This window comes from Triticum dicoccoides, chromosome 4A, assembly GCF_002162155.2.
Source record: "Triticum dicoccoides isolate Atlit2015 ecotype Zavitan chromosome 4A, WEW_v2.0, whole genome shotgun sequence".
NCBI classification, from domain to species: Eukaryota; Viridiplantae; Streptophyta; class Magnoliopsida; order Poales; family Poaceae; genus Triticum; species Triticum dicoccoides.
In genome coordinates this window covers 380,247,832-380,254,730 of record NC_041386.1, presented here as the reverse complement: position 1 = coordinate 380,254,730, position 6,899 = coordinate 380,247,832, and positions in this window count along the sequence as shown.

Here is a 6,899-nt window from a genome sequence, read left to right as displayed (position 1 = left end):
ACCGCCGCCGCAGCGCGAGCCGCCGCCGCCACAGGAGGTCGCCGGCGACGCCCCGACTCCGGCCGGCCTCCTCTCCCCATCTCCGGCAAGCCCCGGCCGGCCCTCCCTCCTCCTCCGGCGAGAGCCCGGCCACCTCGGTTCGCGCGCCGCCCCGATCCAGATCTGTTTTCAGGGTTGACCTAATTTTTTTCTCCAAGTCCCAGAATTTTTACTCCATATGCTCCTGTTCGCGGCTCCCTAACTTTGCATCCGTAGCTCCCATTCATGCATATAGCATATCAAAATGTTCATCTCAGAGAGTACATCATTTCATTCCATTGCATCATTTTCATTAGATCTCATCTTGATGCCCGAAATGATGTTAGAAGAGGGCTACTTGAGTTAATTGTCAGATCTGTTACTCCGTTTAGCACTTTTGTCTTTTTTGCCATGATTAATGTGTGCATGTTATGCCTGTGAGTTCTTCATATGTTTTGTTAAGGGTTTTGTCGTCTTTCCAGTGGTGCAACCTATGTATTTTTAGGATGTGTGTGGTGACTTGTGCAAGCTTGCAAAGTGGTGCACTTGCTAATTCTGTTTTCAGGGACAGTATTTTCACTAAGTCCTGGGATTGTTTATCTCATGATGCCATATGTTCATGTTGTTTCCTAGTGATCCATGCCTCTTTTGAGGATGATCAGTAAGGGAGTTTTGTTAATATTGTAGTGCTCTATCCATCCATGTCTTTTTTTGAAATTATGGAGCACCCTAGCTTGAGTCAATCGAGCTCTACTTTTGCTTCGCTGTGAATCTGGGCAGATCGTCAACTTGTTTGCGATTTTGCCGATGTTATTGTAGTTGATCCGTGCATGCTATGCCATTGTTCTTGCCATGTCTAGCTTGAATTTTTTGCCTTCTTAAGGGATGCATGCTTGTCTTGCCATGACTTGAACCATGGTGAGTGCATCGAGCTCGTAAACATGCCTTCGTGAGTTATGTTTCAGCATGACCCAGTTTTCACTAAGTCTGAAAATTGATTATGTTTTTGCTATGTTCGTTTGCTTGTTAGTATATTTTGTGATCCCTTTTGGCTCAAGGTCACTAAGGGACTTTTGTTAAGCTTGTTGAGTAGTTCCATGCCATGTCTTTCTTTGTCATGTTCAGGTCCTGTAGCATGTTGTTTTGTTGCTCCGAAGAGGGCTATATGATCTGAAATTCCAGACAAGTGTTAATTTCACCAAGTCTGAGATCTGTTTACCATTTGCGTTTTTGCCATGCTTGTTTGAACCTGTTAATGGATGAATTGGCCGTAGCCCAGTGCTAGACTTTTGTTAAGCATCTGGTGTGCATCCCTGCCATGTATTTTGTTGTCATGTTTGGGTGTTGTAGCATGTTCATCTCGTTGCATTTCGATGCCTACTTGCTGTAAATCGCAGACCGGTGTCATTTTTGAAACGCTTGCCATTTCCAAACCGTAACTCCGATTCCGGCGTTCTTTATATTGTTTTCAAGCGATATCATCTCATCTTTCCAGTGGCACCCTTGGAATTCCAAGTTGAGTCCAGCTTCATGCATTTCCTGTCATATCTTGCATTTTGCATCCCGCATCGCATCCCGCATAGCATATCATCTTTGCATCGTGTTGTTTGAGTTTGCACGTGGTTGATTGTGTCCTTGTTGCTTGTTTGTCTTGTTTGGGTAGAGCCGGGAGACGAGTTCGCTAACGAGGAGCCCGTTGAGTTGTATTTTGAGGATCCAATCAACTCTGACAACTGTGCAGGCAAGATGATCCTACCCTCGAAATCACTACTATCTTTGCTATGCTAGTTGCTCGCTCTTTTGCTGTGCCATTGCTACGATGCCTACCACTTGCTTGCAAGCCTCCCAAATTGCCATGTCAAACCTCTAACCCACCTTTGTCCTAGCAAACCATTGATTGGCTATGTTACCGCTTTGCTCAGCCCCTCTTATAGCGTTGCTAGTTGCAGGTGAAGATTGGAGGCCGTTCCTTGTTGGAACATTTATTTACTTGTTGGGGATATCATTATATTGCCTTGTTATCTTAATGCATCTATATACTTGGTAAAGGGTGGAAGGCTCGGCCTCTCGCCTAGTGTTTTGTTCCACTCTTGCCGCCCTAGTTTCCGTCATATCGGTGTTATGTTCCCGGTTTTTGCGTTCCTTACGCGGTTGGGTTATAATGGGAACCCCTTGATAGTTCGCCTTGATTAAAGCTTTTCCAGCAATGCCCAACATTGGTCGTACCATTCGCCACCTAGCCTTTTCTTTCCCTTGGGTTCTGTAGACTCAAGGGTCATCTTATTTTAACCCCCCCGGGCCAGTGCTCCTCTGAGAGTTGGTCCAACCGAGCGATGTCCGAGGCAAACAGGGGCAACTCTGGGCTGGCCTACCCGACGGCATGCTCATCTGAGTGTGCCCTAAGAAAGAGATATCTGCAGCTCCTATCGGGATGTGTCGGCACATTCGGGCGGTGTTGCTGGTCTTGTTTTAACCTGTCGAAGTGTCTTGAGTTACCGAGATACCGAGTCAGATCGGAATGTCTTGGGAGGAGGTCTATTCCTTCGTTGACCATGAGAGCTTGTTCTGGGCTAAGTTGGGACTCCCCTACAGGGATTGAACTTTCGAAAGTTGTGCCCGCGGTTATGGGCAGATGGGAATTTGTTAATGTCCGGTTGTAGACAACTTGAACCTTAATTTAATTAAAATGAATCAACTGAGTGTGTTACCGTGATGGCCTCTTCTCGGCGGAGTCCGGGAAGTGGACACGGTGTTGGAGTAATGTTTGCGCAGGTTGTTCTCTAGCTTCTCGCTCGTGCTTTGCCTCCTCTTCTCGCTCTCTTTTGCGGATAAGTTAGCCACCATATTTGCTAGTCGCTTGCTGCAGCTCCACTCATATTTTACCTTGCCTTACCTACAAGCTTGAATAGTCTTGATCGCGAGGGTGCGAGATTGCTGAGTCCCTGTGGCTCACAGATTACTATTACACCAGATGCAGGGCCTGATGATTCCGCTCCAGGAGACGCGTATGAGCTCAAGTGGGAGTTCGACGAAGACTCTCAACGATACTATGTTTCCTTTCCCGATGATCAGTAGTGGTGCCCAGTTGGGGGTGATTGGGACCGTGTCGCATGTTGGGTTCTCTTTTATTTTGGCGTCGTAGTCGGGCCATGAGTGTTTGGATGATGTAATGTTATTTATGTACTTGATTGACGTGGCGAGTGTAAGCCAACTATATTATCTCCCTTTTTATTATCATATTACATGGGATGTTGTGAAGATTGCCTAACTTGCGACATATGCCTTCAATGCGATTATGTCTCTAAGTCATGCCTCGACACGTGGGAGCTATAGTCGCATCGAGGGTGTTACACCATAGCATTGCCGCACTCCGCTTGCTCTCCATTAGCTAGCTTCGGCTTCACATTGAAGGTCTTGAGCCATAGGCCGAAGTGTGGGGGATGCGGAGAAAGGCTTCGCAAACGACGACGAACGCCGAGACATGAAGAAAAGAGTCCTGAGCTAGATCGTGAAAATCTAGTCCATAATAGAACATGAGGCCGCGAACGAAGGGATGAAGAGCAAACCCTACCGCGGAGGAAGTGGGAGATGAATACCAGCCTCTCGTCGGATTTTGGTGTGGGGATGACCTCCCCGTTAGTAGGGAGCCTGTGGGGGATTTCCGCAGTCGGGTACCTTGCCTTCCGTAGCTTCGCAATATTCTCCTCGGTGATCGAGGAGGCTGCCCACCTACCTTGGGAGATGGATCGAGACATAACTAGAGGGCCCGATAACAATGGAAAAAATCAAGTCCTGGGTGCTGGAGCCTGAGGTTGGGAAGGTTGAGGAAGAGGTAGGCGTGGGGGGAGAAAGACGGGTCTGTGCCCCTTTATAAATGCAAAGAATACCGAACACCACCTCATGGGCTTTAAAGCTCCCCTATTCCCAAGGAATCGCCAACAACACGGTTGGATTATCCATGCCCATATTGATTAGGATCCCATGATAAGGGGACATGATCTCTGCTTCAACAAAACGTGCCAATGGAAACCGCACCTCGAAACACCGCTCGGGAGGCTAAAAACTGGTTCGAAATAATGACCGGGCGGAGACGTGACATCTCACTACAAAAGTTGTCAGTAAATGGGACCCATGACATATTATACTCTCTACGGTTGTGGTACTTGTTTTGTAGAGCCGGACACGTTTTCTGTGTTCGAGGACTACTTTGGATTATTCGGAGGAGGAACCAGCCATGCAATGCCGAAGACAATCTACGCGCCGGACACATCGTCATTGAAGCCTGGTTCAGGGGCTACCGAGTGATGTAGGCCGGACTGATGGGCCGTGAAGATATAAGACAGAAGACTTTTTCCGTGTCCGGATGGGACTCTCCTTTGCGTGGAAGGCAAGCTTGGCATTCGGATATGAAGATTCCTTCCTCTGTAAAACCAATTCTGTACAACCCAGGCCCCTCCGGTGTCTATATAAACCGGAGGGTTTAGTCCGTAGAGAAGAACACAATCATACACGCAAGACGTCTAGGGTTTAGCCATTACGATCTCGTGGTAGATCAACTCTTGTAATCCTCATATTCATCAAGATCAATCAAGCAGGATGTAGGGTGTTCCCTCCATCAAGAGGGCCCGAACCTAGCTAAACATCGTGTCCCCCATCTCCTATTACCATCAACCTCAGACGCCCAGTTCGGGACCCCCTGCCCAAGATCCGCCGGTTTTGACACCGATAGCAGCCCCCTTGATCGCCTTGGTTGTGCCGAGCTCCAGCTGAAACGCCTGTAGCTCAAAGTTCTACTCAGCGACTCTTCCCGCTGTGTTGGGGCACCATAGTATCCTCTCTAGTGGGTAGGCTGAGACGACCTTAATTGGGTGGCCTTGCATCACGGGGTATCGTGCCCTTGCATCCTGTAGCACCATGCTAACGAAATAGACCAGTTGCCTCCGGAGGTTGTGGCGCCTCCCAGGGTGGGGGGGACCACAGGAGCTTGGTTATCCATTATGGCCTCTGCAGGCCCAGAAACGCCATCTTGTGGGGTTCGATCGTCCGCGGGCGTCGTCGTGGCTTTAGTGGCGCCATCTTGGAAACGCACCATCCCGGCCGAAGGTATGGAATTACGCGTTGCATCCTTGTCCTGGCGCTCCTCCCGGACAGCCACCAACGACGCGCTAGCTAAGTGGGGTGTGGCGTCCAGGTACAGCACTAGGCACTCGAGGGGTCGAGGCGCGACCATCACTAGAGGGCTGGTCAAATATCTCTTGAGGTCTCGAAACGCCATGTCGGCTTCTGGGGTCCACTCGAATGGGCCCTTCTTCTTCATCATTTTGAAGAATGGCAGGGCGCGTTCTCCCAGCTTGGAGATGAAGCGCCCCAACAAGGTCAAGCAGCCCACGAGCTTCTGCATTTTCTTGAGTTTGTAGCGGGCTCATGTCTTCTATCGCCTTGACCTTTTCCGGGTTGGCCTCGATCCCCCTCTATGATACGAGGAAGCCCAAGAGCTTGCCGGAGGGAACACCAAACACGCACTTCTCCGGTTTGAGACACAGGTCCACCTGGCGCAGGCTCGTGAAAGTGCCCTCCAGGTCCTAGATGAGGGTCCTTGCCTCCCGAGATTTTACCACGTTGTCGTCGATGTAGGCTCCAGCGTTTCTCCCTAGCTGCAGGCCCAGGGTGATGTGCATCAGTCGCTGGAAGGTTGCCCCATCGTTGCGTAGCCCGACCGGCATGCGCGTGTAGCAGTATACCCCACATGGGGTCAGGAATGCCATCTTCTCCACGTCCTCCAGCGCCATCTTGATCTGGTGGTAACTCGAGAATGCATCCAGGAAACATAGCAGGTCTCACTCGGTGGCGGAGTCGATGATTTGGTCGATGCGCGGGAGTGGGAACGGGTCTTGGGGGCAGTCTTTGTTGAGGTTGGTGAAGTCGACACACATGTGTTCCTTCCCGCCTTTCTTGGGCACAATGACGGGGTCCGCTAGCCATTTCGGGTACCGGATCTCGCGAATGACACCCGCCGCTTGTAGTTTGCAAGTTTCCTGGACGATGAAGAACTGCATGGACTGTCGCCTCACCTTCTGCTTCACAAGGCGCACATTGGGGCACACCTTTAAGTAGGGTTCGATTACCCCCCTTGGGATCCCTACCAGCTGCTTGGGCTCCAAAGCGAATACCTCCTTGTTCACGTGCAGGAACTTCACCGATGCCTCCTCTTGGTCCGGGTCGAGGTTAATGCCTATGGTTAAGATGGCTCCCGAGGATCCATCCTCCTCGACCAGTACTTGCTTCGTTTCGGCCCGGTCTTGAGTGAACAACTACTTCTTTTTCGCCGGCGCGGCTGTCTTAGCTCCTGGGCAGCTTCCTCGGTCGAGCGCGCTACCGCGGCGGCCCTGAAGGCGAGCTTGAGGGCCATTAGGGCCTCCTTAGTGTCTCCGGCCACGATGAGGATACCGTGGTTCCCCGGCATCTTCATGAGTTTGTATGCAGGGTGAATCGTGGCCATGAACTGAGCCAGGGCAGGGTACCCAAGGATGGTCGTGTACAGGAGATCGATGCGGGCTATGTTGATGTCGATGAGCTCGGTGTGGTAGTTGTCACAGGTGGCGAAGGTGACGGGGAGGCAGATCTGCCCCAGGGGGCTGATGGAACCGTCACAGACTCCGGAGAAAGGCCTGGTGTGGCAGAGCCGGCCGTATGGTATGTGAAGCAAAGTGAAAGCTTCCACAGAGAGCACGTTGAGGCCAACCCTGCCGTCGATGAGGGTCTTAGTCATAGCCACATTGCAGATGGTAGGTGTGTAGGGCATCGGGAACACACCCAAGCCCGTGGTTATGGTTGGGTGGTCCTGCAAGCTGAAGGTGAGGTTGGCCTGGGGCGCCGCCCAT